We start from the raw sequence: 22,578 nt of genomic DNA, 5'->3' as shown, positions 1-22,578 counted from the left end.
ACACTGTGGTTGTGGTGCTGGCAAAATTCAGTTAACGAAACGTTTATTAAAGCTGGAAATTGTTACATTGTAGGATGTGTTACACTGTCTTCAGGCATCCGTGACAAATTCATTCTATGTGCTAACGTACCCAAAAGTATTCGAATGGCCTAAACTGCTTTTCGACTGATTTACATGCAGCCCACAGATCGTAGCTGTTTTGCAGTACAGTCGTTCGACTATACAAAATGGATACCACAACAGATCACTAGAGAACACTGTTCTCTAAGGTAATCAGTCCAGATACAGTCCACCTCCGGTAGCTGAGTGGACAGCACGACATCATGTTATTTCTAATTTCCCGGGTTCGATTCCCGGCTGGGTCGGAGATATTCTCCGCTCAGGGAATGGGTGTTGTGTTGTCCTAATCATCATCATTTCATACCCGTGGAAGCGCAAGTCGCCGACGTGGCGTAAAATCTAAAGACTTGCACCCGGCGAACGGTCTACCCGATGGGAGGCCCTAGCCACACGACTTTTGTTATTTAGTCCAGACACAAATCCACACGAAGATACTGCAAATACAGGTACTCGAGCCAACGGAGATGAGGCAGTCCTTAACGCCTGTAAACTCAAATTTATTTTAGTAAGAGACATTTTAAAATCACTACCACACTCATTAGAATTTGAGTTAAGTAACTCCATCACATATCAGCAATCTTTAGGCAAAATTAAATATTTTTATGAAGATGAGATTTTGATACAATATCAGGACTCCTAAAGTTCTATGAGAATTCGAAGTATTTTTTCTGTTTAAAAGGCTCTCCAAAAACTGTGAAACATCGTTCTGATACGAGTGGCTTGTTATAAAAAGGATGTTAAAGTAACCAGTTAAAAGCAAGGCAATTAACAGCGGCCGGTGCTTTATGGAACCCTCAAAGTTAACGTAGTATCAATAGTAATTTCTCTATAGTCACGACTGAGCAATTATTTATGCACACGTTTGAGGTTTAAACGACAAGATGAAATATTTTTGTTTTTGATCTGGATTAAACAGAGTACCTATAGCTCTTGTGATTAAGCAAATCTTTCGTACATGAGCGAGAGTCAGTCACAGCCACTTTTGTCGTTTGTGAGTATGCATAAAGAGTCGTGAGATATTGAAGCTTTCATGAATATCAGTTAGCAATTGAGAACTTGAAAACTTTTTTGTTGTGCCTGGACCCTGTCGACACCCTTATCTCCCTACTCGGTAACCACGAAGGACGTTTATTATAATTTCAGATAACTAAATTTGCATGTGTTTAAAACGAAGTGCCATGATTTAATGTTTTGCGAAGGTGACTCAAACGCAGCACGTAATCAGATAATTAACTAAGTAGAATTAGATGTTAGATACCGAATTTTTTCACCAGCAGAAAGATACTTGAATTTCTTTCAACTTTTGTTCTCCTATCTTCCTGAGTTGCGTGTAATATTATTGTATATTGATAATTTTTAGTTTTTGGACCGTCTCACTACAACTGAAGGAAACGCAATTCTCGCGCCATATGCGTTTCGCCTTTATCCTCTGCAAGGCATCTTCAGTAGCAGTTTGCGTGGACGATTTTCGACATATTACGCTTATGTTCCGTTTTTGGTGTCGTTCCTCTTCTTATAAACACCGCTTGCGGCTTTTTTCCACATTTCACAGATCTAGGAACTGAGCACTTGTTTTGATGCAATGTTTTGGTTTGCATCAAAAAAGTGTTCAGTTCCTAGTGGTGTGAAACGTGGGAAAAAACCGCAAGTGGCATTTATAAGAAGAGGAACAGCAGCGTAATGTGTAGAAAACGCCGGTAGGGCTGGCCGAGAGGTTCTAGGCGCTAGAGTCTGGAACCGCGTGACCGTTACGGTTGCAGGTTCGAATCCTGCCTCAGGAAAGGATGTGTGTGATGTCCTTAGGTTAGTTAGGTTTAAGTAGTTCCAAGTTCTAGGGGAGTGATGACCTCAGCTGTTAAGTCCCAAGGTGCTCAGAGCCATTTGAACCATTTTTTTCTAGAAAATTGTCCATACAACTTGCCCCTGAAGATGCCATACAGAGAATAAAGGCGAAACGCGTATGGTATTAAAATTGTGCTTCATTCAGTTGTAGTCAGACGGCCCAAAATTAAAAATTGTCAGTATACCATAATGTTTGAATTTATTTGAAATGAGTATTCAATTTTGTGGCTTTTCTGCCTGAACGCGAATCGAACTCGGTACTTACCGTCGTTCTTTTCTACCCACGAAATGTTTATTCGCAGGTAGTTGGATATGTGTGTGTATGACTAGAAATAACGGCACCTGCCGATACTGTTTGCAACACATGTAGAGACGTTAAAAATGAAAATTATTTATCAGTAGTAATTTTGTGTGCATACGCTAGGGCTTGGAATGAAACCATGAATATTTTTGTACACAACCAGGAATCAAAACCACATACGTGTCTTTCATGGAGGCCTATAAGAGTCTGCAAACTTGGGAAAACTACGTAATGATCGAACTATATCGTTCTATGTGGTTCAGATACCAGGAAAATAAGATCTAGATTCGGAAACCAGTTCAGAGCCAAATTTTTCGACATCTCAACTTCAAATAAAATAAGAGCCCTAGGACCCCAAATGAAAATTGTCTCATTGAATAAAACACAGTTTCGACTGTAAGGTAGCTTACTGGTGACTGACTTTCTGTTTGCCGCGACTTCCTCCTCTTCTATGGACCAACCTAACCCAGTTCTGCCCCAGTTCGTAGCGAAGGGATATAATGCTTATAATGCAGATTCTGAACTACGGTGCAACCTGACGCCCTTCGCTTGGTATTACTATAGGTAAATGAGATCTGTTCGTGTGTGTTTAAAATACATTCCGTGAGACGGAATCAAACGCACGCCTCGTGAATAAGAAACTAGGTTCGGTCCACCAAACCACAGACGTTCTTGTATGCTACGTTCATGACTGCGTCAACTGTTCAACTGTGTGTTAATTCCTAAGAGACCAAATGCTGAGGTCATTGGTCCCTATACTTACACACTACTTAAACTAACTTGTGCTAAGAATAACACACCCATGCCCGAGGGAGGACTCAAACCTCCGGCGGGAGGGGCCGCGCCATGACTGCGTCGTAAGGTATAATGTGTTTATCATACAAATCAGACACGGTGAAAAATATTTAATTCTCTGTTAATTGTTTAAGAATCAGCAGGTTTCTAACGCGTAAATTGTGCTAGTCTCATGTCAGCGCGATGTAAAGACTCTTTTAGCCGTCATAGCCTGGAGCTGAGGCAAATTTGAGACTTTCACTGTTTGAAGAAATTTGTTAGGTCGACAAATACCATTGCAGAGTATGAAGTTATAAAATACTTCGATTACTACTGCCATCATGGCTATTAATTTGTTCATTCTGCTGCTGCTACACCCGTGCTTGGAGAAAGTATTTGAAGCTTCTCGGTCATTATTAGAAGTAGTTGCCCAAAACAGGTAAATATTTTGCTCGCAGCAAATGGTTGTGGCGTTCTGTGGCAAGTGGACGGTTAAGAGTAGGATTTATTCTTTCTAAATCAAGGCAATACTTTTCAAGTTAATACCACACATTTCCAATTGTTCCTAGATTACATTGAAACTAAATTAACTAATACAGACAGTACTTCATAACAGAAATTGCGTTCTATTACTTCGTTTACTTGCGTTTAGCAACAAAGCTTGTAAAATGCTAGAAGTAGTGGAAACACCGCTTTCAAAGCCAAAGGTTGTTAATGTGTTTACTTATTTTTTACAGTCATTCGCTCCAGATCACTTGGGCGACTTCACCTATTTCATATAGTACATGGAAGAAAATATTTCTAAAGATCAACTGTTTTCCGTTGCAATAAACCCATTCTACGTACTGCATTCTACGTACATTTTCGCCAAGTAACTCTAGCTAATTTTACACTGTAGAAAAAACATCTCAGAGTTCAAAACTCGTATACGACTCACAGGCTTTACACTTACTCGCCAAGCAAAAATTATTACTGTGTGGATCACCAGTTTCAGTAAGCTGATGTAGCGATAACTGTTTACCACTGCTATTTCTCACCGGGCAATACACAAGTGACTTATTGGCTCTACAACTGTACTGCAACAGTAATATCGTGTACAAAAAATGCATAATAACTGAAAAATTTCGTATTGCCGTGGATTCCAGTTCTGTGTGTTCCTGACCTTAACAGGCTCTGCATCATTTCAGATACTGCAACGTCATACTGACACCAACAGTGGGCTCGTGCTGCAAACTTCATTGTGCTTTCCCATAAATTTCATTATCACTGAAATTAAAGTCACATGACCTCCCTGCATGAGAGGTTTCATTTTTTTCTTTGCTTCTGGGAGATTATTTTCTTGGTGAGAAAGCTTTTTCCCTTCTAACCAGTGTAACATGGTAAAATTCGGCCAGAAGTAGCTTCAAAAATCGATGTTTAGTGCTGTTGTCGTAGATGAAGAAATTTAGCATAATCTGGACACATCATAAGCAGCAACGTTCACAAATTTTCTGAATAAGAAAAGATTATTGTCAACGTAGGGAAAATGTTTAAATACCAACTCTGCACAATATTGGCTAGGTCGATTTTTTCGCCTGATAGGACTCATTATAGTTTGCCTCAGAGTTATCACGCGTTGTGTTCCTGCAGCAGTGGAAATCATCAGTTGAAAAATAGTTTCACATCTAAGTGCGTGGTACTGCTAAAAACTGTAAACGATTAGCAACCGAAGGTTGACTTCATCCTCAAAATGAGGTGAATTTATAAACGGGGAAACCAGAGGGGATTATTTGTCCTTGCCTTCCTCCGCCGAGTATTGGAAGTCATACACACGATATTACGCATGCTTTCAGCGTTACAATTAACGCTGTCTTCCTAAACTAACAATTCTTTGTTTACAATGAAGAAAAATTTGCAGAAGTGGCAGGTTTCGAAACCGCTAACAAGTGATAATAAACTCACCGACTTACCTACTTCACCAACCTACCGCTTGTATTAAACACTGTAACAGATTTTTGTGGTGTAATATGTGAGGTAACACAGTTAACTAAAACGCGATAACCGGAGCAACATGCCCTGCATTATCACGTGAATAAAAAATTTACCTTTAATCTCCGAAAATGGCGTCGTAATTATTACGTATGATGTTTCAGACAAAATACATTTGTACAATACTCTGAACAATATTCACAAAGAACTGATATTGAAAAGTTTTTCCAAGGCATGCAATCGGGAATAAATTTTACTTCTGAGGCAAAGGAAGCGTTCCCCATCTTGGAAGGCACGTTTCCATCTGCGCTGAGCTGTAGAAGCGACATTGCAGCAGGCTGATTACTTAACATGTAGAACCTGTGTAATGGCTGTCATTTCAGTTGGATAGCAGACGGTTATTTGGTAAGAAAACATCGGCGGAATTTATGTATTTACCAAAACGTGAAATCTGTGCCTGCTTGGCGCTAATGAGATAGCTGTCACGTATATTAGAGAGAGTGGCTTGGCGAGTGTTTCTCTTCTAATGTTAGGAGGTTTTGCTTTCATTAACTGCCTGTTCGTGAGGGTGACATGAGATGGCATATCAGAGCAGATGTTCATAGTCACACATTAGGGCACAGTGTGAACTAGCTTTCTGAGCGGGACAGTACAGGTAGAGCTTAACCATAGTTGTTAATCATAGGAAGTCACAAGGCCACCACGCCATCTTTACTCAAGTAGGCAGCGTTAGATTAAGTGAACAACTACTGGTACCTTACTGAAAGATATCTGTAAAGCTCTGATATTGGTATTCCCTGCCGCGTCAGGTCTGTAAAGATTTATGGCAGCTGTCATTTAGTGCTGAATACAGACATATACAAAGATGTTCACTGCTACAGGGGCTACTCTCCTTTCCTACTGTTTCCCATACCGTAATTACGAACATAGCACAAGGCCGATTCTGCTACAAAATTCAGTGTCCGCAAGTCCGTCTATATGAATCAGCGAGCGATAGTAGTGCATGAAAGGAAAGAGACTGTTGATTTTTGTGAAACTCACGATCAGGACTTTTTATAAGCATCTGATGTCATATTTCGATTCAGAATCCTGAAAGGTTTATTTTATCATTTCATATTCAAACAATTGCTTTAATATGAGAGGAAAAAATGGTTCAAATGGCTCTGAGCACTATGGGACTTAACATTTATGGTCATCAGTTCCCTAGAACTTAGAACTACTTAAACCTAACTAAGCTATGGACATCACACAACAGCCAGTCACAACACCCTGACCCCGCCGGGAATCGAACCCGGGGTATGAGAGGAAGAAACGGATTAAATGCTTCTCAGAAAAAGTATTTCCTTGTGTACTACTATCGAGTGCAGAAAAGCTACTTAGTTCTTTTCCTATTTTTTTCATAAATTTTGAAGTCACCCTCATCTAACTTTGTAAGACGGTTCTCTTTTTCATGGGGTCTGAAGAGAGTGGACACTATCTCTGGTTACCTGCCCGGTTAGCCGTGCGATCTAACAAACTGCTTTCCGAGTGGGAAGGCGTGCCGGTCCCCTGGCACGAATCCGCCCGGAGGATTGGTGACGAGGTCCTGTGTGCCGGCCAGCCTGTGGATAGTTTTCAAGGCGGTTATCCATTTGCCCCGGCGAATGTGTGCTTTTTCCCTTATTCTGCCTCTGTTACACTATGTTGGCGATTGTTGCGCAAACACTTTCTCCACATAGACACACACACACACACACACACACACACACACACACACACACACACACACCATCACTCTACCACGCAGACATTTGGGGCTACACTCGTCTGGTGTGAGACGTTCCCAGGGAGGTTCACTGGGGGCCGAACAGCACAATAACCCTCGGTCTGGTGTGGGGCGGCGGTGGGCTGAGTGGACTACTGTAGCCTGTTTTGGGGTTGTGTACCACTGAGGCTACGGCGGGGATGAAGCCTCTCCGTCGTTTCTAGGTCCCTACAATCACTGGTTAATTTTCTGATGAATAGTAACGTGATACTGGTTTCACTTGTTCCGACAGGTATGCGAAGAGTTTCGATTTGGCTACTCGAAGAACGTGCAGGTAGTGATGTCAGCACACTACCTTCAGAGCCATGATGATGTCTTTCTGTCTATGTCTTAGCATCTACTGCTGTGAACGTCAGTTAGCCAACATATACACATTGGGCATTGTTACCACTGTAGTTGTCGCGAGTTACGACTTCAGGAGCGCAAAGGGTGTGTTAAATACACAGGGTGACTATTTTTTAACTATATGAAAAACAACTTAATTTATCTACAAATAACGGCATGCACACACTTTATTCAACATGTAGACATCACTACAGATATTAGCATTTAGGTTAGGCCATGGTCGATATGCTTTCCATCATTGGTGATGATGTGGCACAGACGAATGACAAAATTCTGCATGACTCTTTGAAGTGTCAGAACGTCTCTAAACTGCTAAGGTCATCGATGCCTAGACTTAACACACTACTTAAACTACCTTATGCTAAGAACGAAACACACACACCCATGCCCGAGGGAGGACTCGAACCTGCGACGAGCGGAACCGCGCGAACAGTGACAGGACGCCTTAGAGCGCAGTGGCTTAAATGTTTCTGTTTGAAGTTGGATATGAAAATGAAACGAATTATGTTTGAGGTTCCATAAGACTAGTAATTTTAGCAGGTATCTGGAATGGACTCGAACACAGGACTTCATGTTCGCAGAGAACGAAACTTACCAATAGATCACAAGCAGATACGTAACCATAACAACTCGAGAACACTAACAAATCTTCCTCCATACACTTCCACATTCCACAGTGTTGCAGATCGTGCATGTTGCCGACTTAGTATTCTGAGGGCCAGCGAGAAACATTGGCTACTTTTTGTGAATGATACGGACTTCGTCTCTGTGGCGAGTGGCTGGCTGCAGGGTTTCATGTCTAATACAATACTTTCCTGTCATCTCCATAAAATATTTTGAATGACTTTCATTTAAGATGTGACACTGAGTAGGTAAAATTCATTGTTTGAACCCAGATTTGACGCTTGGCACCTAAGCTATGATTGTACTCTAATGACATTTTATAAGTAACACACACAAGGAAATATGGACGCAATGAAAGAAGGTGTACTGCACCAGTGTCATGTTGGTTTAGTGATAGCAGGCTCGATTTCCCTAGTGCGGTGATTGATATGCAAGTCGGTTTGGATCTCCCTGGAGAAAAACTGCGGTTTTTAGGTCTTTTTGTCATTCCTTTATTCTCTCCTGAAACAGCCAGAACGAAATTTGTGATTAAATCAGAAGACAAGCTGTGCATCATAAGTCTCCTCACAACTTCATCACATTGCAGGGGTAAACAGAAGTGTCTGTTTCGGAAATACTAGATTACTTCACAAGAAAAGCTGAGAAAAGAGGCCATTAATGACAGTAATTCGTGTGTTGCTTGTCGTTTTGTGGATACATCACCAGAAACATATGTTAAGGAAGCAATGAAGATACTGCGGTAAATATGGAGGTGCAAAAGTTATTCATTAGTAGAATTGTACGCTTTTTCATATTGTCCTTTTGAATCTCCATCAGAAGAGATACGTCTTTCTAGTAAATAAAAATCCTGATTACTGTGTGATACACTTGACGCATTTCGGAACTGTGACTGAAACAGTTTTCTTTCATTACATCAAACTGCTGTCCTAAGATAGAAGTGATAAGTTGATAATTCAACCACATCTTATGATACATTTCAATCACTGGATAGAGCTTATGGTTCAGAGATTCTCAAGCCATTTTCTACAAGACCTGTTGCCACATGAGTAACTTTGCCATCACTCTGTCGAAATTTTATGACACTTATGTTAGCAGCTAGTACGTTCCCACACTCTCTCACCCACGGCGTCTACGGAACAAGCACATCTGATAAAATCTGACACTTTCGGTTAGCTTATGCTCTTCGTAGCTCCGTTCGTGGAATTAAAGGTCAGAAGAAGTGTCTGTATTTCAGTCAAGGACGCACTGCGCCTCTTTGACTCGGTGAACTATTTCTCTGTCATAGAAAAGGTGTAACGTTACACAATATTTCGTACCATTTCGTAATCGTATCGTACATGATTGGTAGTTGCGGTAATTATGTGTCCCGGAGTAGCAGTTCCGCTTCGAGCGCCGAGCGCGAAGTTTCTTGTTTATTTCACTTGCCGCAGCGTCGCTTGTGTGAAGTTTCCCTCGTTAGTGTTGTTCTGTCTGCCGAGGTAGTCGTAGCGCCTCCGCTCCGCCTTAGTGTCTGTGTTCGTCTACTTGCAGCGGAGTCGGCTGCTCCCGTATGGCTACCATTGTTTCCACATGTATTCCACGAAGACGTACTGTGAACTTTACTTTCGATAAAACAACGCGTCACGTGTAGCCAGAGTCTGTAGAAATCCACGATTGTCTTGTCGACAAAATTCGTGTGAACTCTGATCAAATCTTCATCGCTATTTTGACGCAAATGGCCCCTATGATCGAGCGGTTCTACGCGCTTCAGTCCAGAACCGCGCTGCTGCTACGGTCGCAGGTTCGAAAGCTGCCTCGGGCATGGATGTGTGTGTGTGATGTCCTTAGGTTAGTTAGGTTTAAGTAGTTCTGAGTCTAGGGGACTGATGACCTCTGAGGTTGAGCCCCATAGTGCTTAGAGCCATTTTTGATGCAGAAGAGTACGTACACTCCTGGAAATTGAAATAAGAACACCGTGATTCATTGTCCCAGGAAGGGAAAACTTTATTGACACATTCCTGGAGTCAGATACATCACATGATCACACTGACAGAACCACAGGCACATAGACACAGGCAACAGAGCATGCACAATGTCGGCACTAGTACAGTGTATATCCACCTTTCGCAGCAATGCAGGCTGCTATTCTCCCATGGAGACGATCGTAGAGGTGCTGGATGTAGTCCTGTGGATCGGCTTGCCATGCCATTTCCACCTGGCGCCTCAGTTGGACCAGCGTTCGTGCTGGACGTGCAGACCGCGTGAGACGACGCTTCATCCAGTCCCAAACATGCTCAATGGGGGACAGATCCGGAGATCTTGCTGGCCAGGGTAGTTGACTTACACCTTCTAGAGCACGTTGGGTGGCACGGGATACATGCGGACGTGCATTGTCCTGTTGGAACAGCAAGTTCCCTTGCCGGTCTAGGAATGGTAGAACGATGGGTTCGATGACGGTTTGGATGTACCGTGCACTATTCAGTGTCCCCTCGACGATCACCAGAGGTGTACGGCCAGTGTAGGAGATCGCTCCTCACACCATGATGCCGGGTGTTGGCCCTGTGTACCTCGGTCGTATGCAGTCCTGATTGTGGCGCTCACCTGCACGGCGCCAAACACGCATACGACCATCATTGGCACCAAGGCAGAAGCGACTCTCATCGCTGAAGACGACACGTCTCCATTCGTCCCTCCATTCACGCCTGTCGCGACACCACTGGAGGCGGGCTGCACGATGTTGGGGCGTGAGCGGAAGACGGCCTAACGGTGTGCGGGACCGTAGCCCAGCTTCATGGAGACGGTTGCGAATGGTCCTCGCCGATACCCCAGGAGCAACAGTGTCCCTAATTTGCTGGGAAGTGGCGGTGCGGTCCCCTACGGCACTGCGTAGGATCCTACGGTCTTGGCGTGCATCCGTGCGTCGCTGCGGTCCGGTGCCAGGTCGACGGGCACGTGCACCTTCCGCCGACCACTGGCGACAACATCGATGTGCTGTGGAGACCTCACGCCCCACGTGTTGAGCAATTCGGCGGTACGTCCACCGGGCCTCCCGCATGCCCACTATACGCCCTCGCTCAAAGTCCGTCAACTGCACATACGGTTCACGTCCACGCTGTCGCGGCATGCTACCAGTGTTAAAGACTGCGATGCAGCTCCGTATGCCACGGCAAATTGACTGACACTGACGGCGGCGGTGCACAAATGCTGCGCAGCTAGCGCCATTCGACAGCCATCACCGCGGTTCCTGGTGTGTCCGCTGTGCCGTGCGTGTGATCATTGCTTGTACAGCCCTCTCGCAGTGTCCGGAGCAAGTATGGTGGGTCTGACACACCGGTGTCAATGTGTTCTTTTTTCCATTTCCAGGAGTGTATTTTACGTGAAATTTAGGGATCTCTTTCACGTTGAAAGACTGCTGTCGCGACATGGTTCTCAAGTCCCGTCAAGCATCGCGATATTTTCGTTAGTATTGGTCATTCGCAGATGATGAAACTGACTATACCATTGTTCGAGTGTTCAACCTCCCGTCGGAGTTTGGTGAAAACTTTCTTAAGGACATATTGACGCCTTGTGGTAGTGTGAAAAACGTCCGCCGTGAACACTGGTATACTCAACACAAAATACAGTATTACAGTAGAGTTTGTTCCTTGGAACTGTCAAACGCTATATTCCATCAGATTGACAAGTGTGTAGTTACCACTTTCGTGTCATGTATACTGGTCAAGAGGGAACCTGCTTCCTATGTAATGACAGTGGATACGTTCGGTCTAGTTGCCTGCGAAGGGTTTCTGCAGTAAAGCCGTCATTTGTGCAGCTGTACAAGTTCACTGTTGCTGATCTTGTTCCTTCCACTCCCGCCGTAGGACCACTTTCTGCTTCGGATCATAATGAACAAAACGTTAGTTCCGATAATTATGTGAATGAATTTCCGCCTTTACCTCCGCGACAGGTTCAGAATCCTACGGACCCGAGGATAGAACCTGTAACAGTGACGATCAAGCGGCATCGCACTCAAGATGGTGATGGTGAGGTTTTGGCTGTGTCTTCTGCCCCAAACCTCCTCCGCATCGACTGTGTCCCCTGCTCCTCTTGGTGCTACGATACCTCCCTCCCGTACGTAGTATGGTGAGTGGTGAAAAAGGTATCTCAAGCATCCCACCTGCTCACGAAGTGGCTCCTTCTGAGCTTCCTGTGTGTGGAAAGGGAGCGGAGTCCTCCCCTTCGTCTTTGTGTCGTCAGTTACAGTCTGAAACGATGCAGTGTCCTACTCCTTCGTCTTCAGCCGTCGACGGTTTCCTGAATTTGCGCCTACTTCACCTCACAAGGAAAATATAAATAGCGACCAAGTATCAACTGTTGCACTGGTTCTTCCAAAGAATGCTTGCGCTTTAGTGGCTGGATCTCCATTACATGTTCTGAGGGGCAGTAAGCTGTGCCTATGGCCCCTCTCACACCTCCGTCTGCAGAGGCCGCCATGCCACGTACCCGACAGAAGCAACGTATGTAACATGAGCGTGCGGTGGAACGTAAGAAACCTAAGAAAAAAGTTTGCGATTCATCTGTGGACTCCGCAATGGACTTTGACTTTCAACTGTCTACCTAGTTCTGCGCTGTACGTTCCGTGCATCCCTGTATAGCTGTGATCAATCACCCAAAGTCCTTAAATATTAATCGTGTGGGATCAGTTGCGATTGGCTTCGCTGCATCAGTTCATTTATGATTAATGTGCGGACATAGTATTCTTACAAGAGGTGTTATTTGGGCATTTCTCCTTACCTGGTTTTCGTGTGATCTTTAATGCAGGACCCGAATATTCTACGGGGACCGCCTTACTCTTTCACGAAGACATTTCTATTGCTGAGGTGGAAATGTTGGGTTCTGGCAGGGGTATAGGCTGTCAACTTTTTAATCTTACCTTCGCTGTTTTATATGCCCTTTCTGGCACTGGTCGCACAGTGGATCGTTCGCGTTTTTATAAACAATAAATTGTTTATCTGTTGCGTATGAGCCTTCGGGGCACTCTGTTGGATGGTGATTTTAACTGTGTGTTGTGACCTGCAGATGAATCTCCAAACTTTAATTTCTCTCAAGAATTGCAGAACTGGACCACTCCTTACGCCTGAAATGCCTCTGGATGTGTAAGTATACGACATTAGTTACATTCATCCACTTTACTGCGACTTCTAGTAGCAGGTTAGATAGGTTTTACTTATCAGGCTGTCTGCGCAATAGTATTCTAAATGTTGAAGTCATCCCTGCTTCGTTTACGGATCACTGTGCTGTAACTAAAGCTCTCAAACTTGAACGGCAACCAGTCAAATTGTTTCGCACTCCATAGATATTAAACGTTGCTCATCTAGCTGACCCCTCTCTCGATGACGTGATGCGAGACACGTGGGAGCGTACTCTATGGTCCACTGGGAAGTACTTCCATCCTTGACTGGTGGACACAGCTGGCAAACCTGAGGCTCGGACGAACTTTGATACTTTTCTGTGCTGCCAGAGCGCGAGACTTTCGGAGAATTTACGAATATTACTATTCCATCCTGCGTGAACTTTATGCTGCTGCGGATCACACCCTCTGCGTATTGCGGATGTTAGACGTGTAAATGCAAAGCTGTTGACCTTGAAGAGAATAAAAATGGAATGTTTGAAAATGCGATCCAAGCCACGTTCATTGGTGACAGACGAACTGACCTCCTTATATCATTTCCTTCGGCATCGTACCCGTCACCGACGCGCTTCTGTTCATTCTCTCACGACAAATGATGGACTTATCGTAATGGTGCAGGCTGATATCGTGCGTGTGTTACACCAATACATCTACGACATCGGTGAGTCCAATGAAACCTTTTATGACCCACCAGTAAGTGTTTTGGATATGACAATTACACCTGAAGATGATGAAACGCTCTTACATGCCTTTCAGCCCAAGGAAGTTAAATTTATTGTAGGATTGCCTTCTCAAATGTCCCCGGCTCTGGATAGACTTCCCAAGAAATTTTACGTCGTTGTTGGGAGCTACCTTTACGTCCTTTTTGAATGAAGTGTTACAGGATAGAGTAGTGCTGACATCCTTCCAGGTAGGAGAAATTGTTTTAATCCAGAAAAACCCCGGACCGGCCGCCCCTGATACCTTTCGCCTAATTACTTTGTTAAACTTTAATTATAAGACTGTGGCGAGGGCGGTTAATAGTAGGATGTCGACTCATGGAGATGAGTGTTGCAAAACATCAAAGCTGCATACCTGGTCGTACCATTCTTTCCGCTACAAATGAGTGCCGTGACGTGATTTCGATCACTGCTGTAACGACCATCCCTTTGCGCCTGCTTTTCTAGACTTTGATAAAGCATTTCATCGCGTTAATCACCGCTTTTAGATTCTGAATCCTTAGGCAATTGGTTTTATTGTTGACACACGGTGTGTACTCTCAAATCTACTTACGGGTATTTCAGCTTCGCTAGTTTTTAATGGCCATTTTGTTCTGACGCTACGGTTAATATCCGTCAGGGAGTGCCCCAAGGAAGTCCGTCATCAAAGACTTTGTTTCTTTTGTCTCTGGAGCCCCTACTTTCGATGCTAACATCCCAGCTGAAAGGTTGGGCGCTTCCCGGAGGGACTAGAGTTGTTTGTGCGTACGCTGATCTTATGGTTCTGCTTCGCAATTCTGCGCAGATACCTCGACTGAAGGCTGTAATCGATGATTATTCTCGGAATTCAGGTGCACTACTTAATGAAGGTAAATTCAGGCTTCTTGCTTTGCGAGGATTTGATGACGCGATCGTTCCTTGGGCTACTGCAGTGGATCGACATACTGTAAATAGGATGTTTAGGTTTTCTTATTGGTAACGCCACGTAGCGCTCTGTATGAAAAATCACTGTCTGTGCCGTGTGCAGTCTGTGGCTGTTTTGCATTGTTGTCTGCCATTGTAGTGTTGGGCGGCTGGATGTTAACAGCGCGTAGCGTTGTGCAGTTGGAGGTGAGCCGCCAGCAGTGGTGGACGTGGGGAGAGAGATGGCGGAGTTTTGAAATTTGTAAGACTGGATGTCATGAACTGCTATATATATTTTGGCTATTAAGGTAAATACATTGTTTGTTCTGTATTAAAATCTTTCATTTGCTAACTATGCCTATCAGTAGTTAGTGCCTTCAGTAGTTTGAATCTTTTATTTAGCCGGCAGTAGTGGCGCTCGCTGTACTGCAGTAGCTTGAGTAACGAAGATTTTTGTGAGGTAAGTGATTTATGAAACGTATAGGTTAATGTTAGTCAGGGCCATTCTTTCCTAGGGATTTTTGGAAGTCAGATTGCGTTGCGCTAAAAATATTGTGTGTCAGTTTAAACACAGTGTTGTATAATTTTTCCAAGGGGACGTTTTAATACGTCTCTCTGTGTCGCCATTGATCGTTGTCCATCCAAAATGGCGACGCTCAACTGGAAGTCTGTTACGGAAAAAATTCAGCGAGCGACACTAGAACATGAAATGCGTTCTCTTACTCTGCTCCAGAAAGTCAGAATACTGGATACATACGTCTTATGCAATGCTTATTACGTCGCCCAAGTTTATCCGCTTCCCTCGATGACGGCGAAGAAATTACAACAATTGTCTGGTCGTTTCTTATGGGAAAGACATATATTTTTCTTGCGGTATGAGGTGGTCACGAAGTCTCGTTCCTTTGGGACGGTTGGGTCTGGCTTGTACACGAAGGAAGAAGCAGATGCTGTATGTGCGACGTACCGTTTTAACGGTGACTTAAGAAAATCATACACTCACGCCTCGTTTATTTCACTGTATCCGTCCTGAGTTAGTCTTCAACCCGTATTGATGATGGTCGCATTCGTGCTTTCTATCTTGCAGTGAGCTATTTAGGGGCTGACATTTTATGGAGACACGTCCCCACCATGTAATTCCTAGACTCGCTGGGGAGCAGTCTCTTGCCCGAACCTCATTGAAAGAGAATTGTCGCAAACGACCTCAACGACAGTTTGGTTCAATATCAGTCTTCTGATTTTGCAGATGCCCGTAGCGTCTTCGTGGTGTAAGGTAGTCAATAACTTGACCCCAACGAACGAGCGACTTTTCCGTACTGGCCTTAACGACACGGATTTATTAGTCGTAAATCTACAGATACGATATGACACAGCTTTACTTGTGGAGATCAAATGGCAAATTGGTCTTTCTTACTCGACCTTCTGAGGCTTTATACACTACGACGTCATATTGCGACTGGATTCTTCCTTTTTTGCACGGTCGAAAGCCCATATCGTTATGTGGTTACTGGGACACTTCGTTCATTATGTTGTATATGGTGAGGGAGAAATCACATGAACTTCATGCAGTACATGATCACGGCTTATTGGACATGCTTGCGAATGTCTCGATATCGAGAGCTTTTCGTCAACATGTTGAATCTTGTTTTCCTTACCCAAGGCGTTGGTTAATGTAATTTTTCTGATGGCAGGTCTTTTCTTTGTTATATATGTTTCCAGCTGATTGGCTTTGGCTTGTTCTCTCCTAGTTTCCCTGCTCGTTTTGTGTTGTGTTTTGACCCAGTATCACTCCAGTTCTATTGTATAACGTGTATAGATGAATTATATATACACATGAGTGGATACACCTCTTGCAATCAAATTTGAATTTTTCTTCGTTTGCTGTTTAGCATATAATCTGATTTCGTTGCCTTTCTGCTTTTAGATTTTACATAAAATAAAACAAGATATATAAAAAATACAAAATAAATAAATTCAAAAAAACAATAAAGTATATAAAGTATAATAAACTATTAAAAATTGTTGATACATATCATGAGAGCATGGTGGTTCTTTCTCGCCTACGTTCTTGAGTTTTTTCCTTTCCCTTTTGTTTATTATTCTGTTGTCATAATTATTTTTTTATCCTGTTTGCAGCTTGTATTACATGATTATTTGAGTATGGTCTACTGAAATTTCATGATGGTACCAAGTCATTCCAATAATTAAAAAAAGTAGAATGATGTAGGGGTTAAGGTGGTCAGTTTCTGATTTGCATGTAAGGAGTTCGAATCTCATCACATTCATGCATTTTTACTTGTGGTAAGAGTTATTAGCATAGGAGGATAACTAGCGTTGTTAAGTATACATAATTTTAAAGTATTCATAAGTATGTAACAAGGGATGTAGTGGACTCAAATGCTCCACTTTACGTCTACACCACCAGTCATGCACCACAACTTTTGTACTGCGATCCCTGCCTGGCGCTAAAAAGAAATATACCTCTTTAAGCTTTTGCAGATTTTGGCGTCATGTCTGCAAGTAAATAAACAGACTACAAACTAATATGATGCATTTTCTAGACGTAAGAAGACTAAATATTTTCTCTTTGATACCTTCAGCGGCACTGAAGTAATGCACCATGTGACAAAAAAAAATAGGTCTCTGTTTGTCTCAGTATTTTTGATCAATGGGCGTAAATTAATTTATAATGGTCCACTGAACGACTGAAAAGAGTGAAAATGACTACCTGGTTTTTATTTATAAGCTGATTTTCCTCTTCGTCGAAGGAAAACAAAACTTTAATTTGTCATAAAGTTTTTCTCTAACAACTTAGTAACTTAGTATTGTTTCCAGTTTCCATCCTCCTCCACAAACGCATTTAGTCACAGGAGAATAAAGGCAACAAGTTTCCGGATAAATTTGTTATTTTGTGACACTTCTTTCCATGCTTCATGAACTGCTCCGGACAGCTTCTTCTTGGTTATCAGTGCTGGTCTCCCCTACCTAATAATTCTCTCCATTTCTGCCCATACTGCTCTACGGGACTGAGGTCAACAACTTTTAGAGACCAGTCCAGAAGTTCAACTCTTCCTTCATTCGAAAGCAGTGATTTATGCAAAGCATCCATCTTCACAAAGTGTCAGAATGTGAAGTTTATCAAATTCCTTGAGCTGCGACATTTCACAAGTAAGAACCTATCGAAAACGCAGAAGGAAACCAAGTTCGATACAACGTGAAGAGTACTTACATCCTCTTAGAAGTCGAATTCGTTCTCGATTACGTGCATCTAGAAGAGATATAATAAATTAGTTCCTTGTGTATACTGTTTAGAGTATCCCGTACATGTATTTTGTATGCAAACGTCATACGTAGTAATAATAATGACAACGTTTTTGGAGATAAAAAGTGGCCGAAGGAAGACTCTAACCTCCAACACTAGACCCACGCTTTTGAGGATTCCATAGAGCACTTGCTTGTAACTGATTATTTCAACATCCAGTCTATGACAAACCACTCGCATCAGGAACGAGGTTTCTCAGTTGTCATAGATCCCTTTAAAGAGCAGAATTTAGCCAAGCATTGCAAGTATTGTAATCAAATAAGGTAGAAGAGGTAGATATCCCTTCGGAATTTCTGAAATCAGTGGGAGTTTCTATGCTAAATCAGCAAGACTGGAGACATACCATCGGACGTTCGAAGGACATCATCCATATAATTATAAAGACAGTGAGGGCAGATAAGAGAGAGAAGTGTCGCACTTATCAGCTTAACAGCTCAAGCAACCATGTTGGTACCAAGAATAATACGCAGAAGAATAGAAAAGTAAACCGAAGTTTCGACGATGAGTTTCTTTTTGGAAAGGTTAGGGCACCAAGGAGTCTGTTGTCGCGTTATGCTTGATAATGACAGGATGACTGAAGAAAAATCGAGACACGTTCGTTGGAATTTTGGACCTGCTGGAAAAAGCGTTCGACAATGTAAAATGGTGCAAGAAGTTCGAAATTCAGAATGAAAAAGGGATAAGTTATAGGAAAAGACTGGCAACTTAAAATATGTACGAGAACTAAGAGCAAGCAATAAGACTGGTAAACCAGGAACAATGTATTCGGATTAAAAAGGCTGTGAGCCAGGGATGTAATCTTTCCTCCCTTCTGTTGAATTTACACGTTGAGCAAAAAATGATGGAAATAAAAGAAAGATTCAAGAGTGGGATTAAAATTCAGTGTGGATGGATATCAGTACTAAGTTTCGCTGATGAGATAGTTATCTTTACCGAAAGTGAAAAAGAATTATAGGATTTATTGAACAGAAGGAATAGTATGATGAGTACAGAATATGAACTGAGAGTAAACCGACGAAAGATGAAAGCAATGACAGGTAGCAGAAATGATAGTCTCTACCATCTTAACTTCAAAATTGTTGGCCTCAAAGTGTGTGAAATTTACGAACTCGCCTACCATAGAAAAAAGGAGGACATGAAAAGTAGATTAGCACAGGTGAAAAGGCCATTATTAAGCAAAACGAGGCTATTATCACGAGATATTTGAGAAAGATGTTTCCGTACGTTTGGAGCAGAACACTATAGGTATACTCGAATGGTAGAGCTAGTGGACTGTGGAAAAAACGGAAATTAAGAGAACCGAAGCCTCTGCAATGTGGAGCTTTAGAAGAATGTTGAAAATTATGTGGACTGAAAAGAAGAGAAATGAAGCGGTTGTCTCCAGGAACGGCGAAGAAAGGAACTTACGATGAACAGCGGCAAGAAGGGGAGAAAGGTGAGAAGACGTATTTTGAAATAGCAGAGAATCAGATGGAGCTACAGAGAGTAAAAACTGTATGCGGGGACACAGATTGGAATATATCCCACAAATAAGTGAGGACCTGGCAACCAAAGTGCTATCTAAAGGTTGGAGCAACAGAGGAATTCCTGGCAGGTCGCATCAAACCGGCCAGAAGACTTAAAAAAATTGTTTTAGTTTGTTATTTACAGTTCCGAATCTCACTTGCTTAAACCGGACCCTTAAAGGATCATTTCGTTGTCCGTCTGCCTTTCTGTTGAAAACGCTTTTTCTCAGGAACAGGCAGAGGTATCAGGATGATATTCACGTCAAATACTGAAGTCAACGTCCCCTTGGCTGTGTACATTTAAGATTCTAAGTCAACGTAACCCAAAGATTCGCCTGTTTGTTAAGACCCTCTTTTCTCAGGAACGGGTAGAGATAGCAAGTTGAAATTTATGTCAAATTTCTAAGTCCATGGAACCTTGACGGTGTAAAGAGTTTAATCTTTTAAATCAACACAGTCTATAGATACAGCCATCTGTGAATTCTTTTCCTCGGAAAAGAAGTATAATATTGAAATTTACACTGACGTGACAAAAATCATGGGATACCTCAAAAATAGTGTCGAACCTCCTTATACCCAGTGTAGTGCAGCTTCTCGACATGACATGCAAGCAGCAAGCAGTTGTAAGTCCCCTGCTGAAATATTAAGCTGTGCCGCCCCTGTAGACGTGCATAATTGTGAAAGAGTTTCAGTTACAGGATTTTGTATATCAACTGGCCTCTCGGTTAGGTCCCATAAATGTTGGATGGGATTCATGTCGGATCATATAGATGGCCAAACTATTAGAATGTTCTTCAAGCCACTAGCGAACAATTGTGATCTGGTGAAATGGCACGTAATCTTCTAAAAAATTCCGTCGTTGTTTCGGAAAGTGAAGTTCATGAATGGTTGCAAATGGTCTCCAAGTAGCCGAACATAAGCATTATTTTTCAAGGTACTGTGTTACTGAATAAAAACAGTTTTCCAAGAGATATGAAGTTACAGATTTTTTAAAGCTATGGATTTTGTTTATGGCCTTCAGGTTACTTGGCAGCTTATTAAACAAACGTGGACCTGAGTGATATACACCTTTCTTGCCCAGTGTGGTATAACAATGATGTCTGTGTATGTTACTATTTGCCCTTGTATGGTGTTCATGAGCAGATTTATTTTGAATTAATACATTTCCATTGTTTAGCATGCTTTTTTTTAGGAACATTACAACTTCTAGTACATAGATACCTGGTAGGGGTAAATCCCCAGTTCTTTAAAGAATGATTTGCATGATTTTCGGCTGTTAGCATTTTTCATTATCCTCACAATCTTTTTTTGTTTCCGGAATGTGGTTATGCTATGAGGAGGATTTCCCCAGAATATGATGCCAAATCTCAATAGGGAGTGTATGCAAGCGTAATATACCACTCTAACTGTTTCAGGACTTGTGTTGTTCCATATAATCCTCATCGCATAAGTCATTTTGGATAGTTTACAATTTAATGAAGTGATGTGGGAATTCCATTTAAGATTGTCTTGTAAGTAGACGCCAAGAAATTTTGTATCAGTGATACTGTTAATTCTTTGATTTTCCATGGACATGTTTGGTTTCAATGGATTTTTATTTTGTTTGTGTATGGACGTGTAAGACGACTGTTTTTGAGGGTTTATCAGTAGTTTATTCTTCATAAACCACTCTGTGACATTTTCACTTATGACTTTAGCATTTAAAAGTAGAGCCATTTCATTTTCACCTTCAATTAATATGCTTGTGTCATCTGCAAACAGCACTGATGCGGAGTGTTGAACGTGTAGGGGGAAGTCATTTATGAAAATTAGGAAGAGAAAGGGACCTAAAATTGAGCCTTGTGGTACTCCGTGGGTTAATGTGGAAGGTTTCGATTGATAAGGTTGGAGTTCGTTTTTTCCCATGTGTTTTACCTCTGTTATCTGAGAGCGATTTTCTAGGTAGGATTTCAGCCACTCGTGTGGCAAGCCTCTTACACCATACCACTCTAACTTTCTTAGGAGAATTTCATGGTCTATTAGATCAAATGCTTTTGTTAAATCCAGGAAAATCTCCGAAACATTTTTGTGATTATCCACTGAATTTAAAATACCATTTATGAGGCTAAAAGTGCACTGAGGACTGACGCCATGCTGACATCCTGAAATCATACTTTTTTGGTTAAAGAAATCAGTTAGTTGTAGCAGAACTAGTTTTTCAATGATTTTTGAAAAACCTGGTAGGAGTGACACAGGCCTATAGTTGACCGTCTGCTGCCGATCGCCCTTTTTGTAAAGGGGTACAACTTTTGCAGTGTTTAACTGTTTTGGGAAAATACCACTTGATAGTGAAGAATTGCATATATCTAGCAGCGGTGTGAGTATCTGTTCAGCTGATACTTTTATCACACCCAGATCTTACTAGAAGTTTTTCCATTGCTACCGACAGTTCTAACACCGCTTTAGGCGTACACATTTTTCAGGAAATTGAAGAAGGCGGTACTACAGTAATTAAAAACATCGCCTTTGCAAGTCGCATTCTGTCAGCTGCTGAACACAATTATTCAGTTACAGAACTTGAAACATTATGTGTTGTATGGGCATTTACGAGATTCAGGCATTTTCTTTATGGAAGACATACGACCGTTTACACAGATCATCGAGCTATACAGTTTTTACTTTCCGAAAAATTTACACACGACAGGTTAAGCAGATGGAAACTTTATTTACAGGAATTTAATTTTATAATTATTCACATTCCTGGTGCACACAATATTGTAGCAGACGCACTATCACGCTCTCTCAGCAATAATCAGCAAGACATCGCAACCAACTTCTTCCAAGCAAATTCCAGCGCCAAGTACAGTCCTGGAAATTGAAATAAGAACACCGTGAATTCATTGTCCCAGGAGGGGGAAACTTTATTGACACATTCCTGGGGTCAGATACATCACATGATCACACTGATAGGACCACAGGCACATAGACACAGGCAACAGAGCATGCACAATGTCGGCACTAGTACAGTGTATATCCACATTTCGCAGCAATGCAGGCTGCTGTTCTCCCATGGAGACGATCGTAGAGATGCTGGATGTAGTCCTGTGGAACGGCTTGCCATGCCATTTCCACCTGGCGCCTCAGCTGGACCAGCGTTCGTGCTGGACATACAGACCGCGTGAGACGACGCTTCATCCAGTCCCAAACATGCTCAATGGGGGACAGATCCGGAGATCTTGCTAGCCAG

The sequence above is a fragment of the Schistocerca gregaria genome, chromosome 4 (genome assembly GCF_023897955.1).
Source record: "Schistocerca gregaria isolate iqSchGreg1 chromosome 4, iqSchGreg1.2, whole genome shotgun sequence".
NCBI lineage: Eukaryota > Metazoa > Arthropoda > Insecta > Orthoptera > Acrididae > Schistocerca > Schistocerca gregaria.
Note: the sequence above shows the minus strand (reverse complement) of the source record.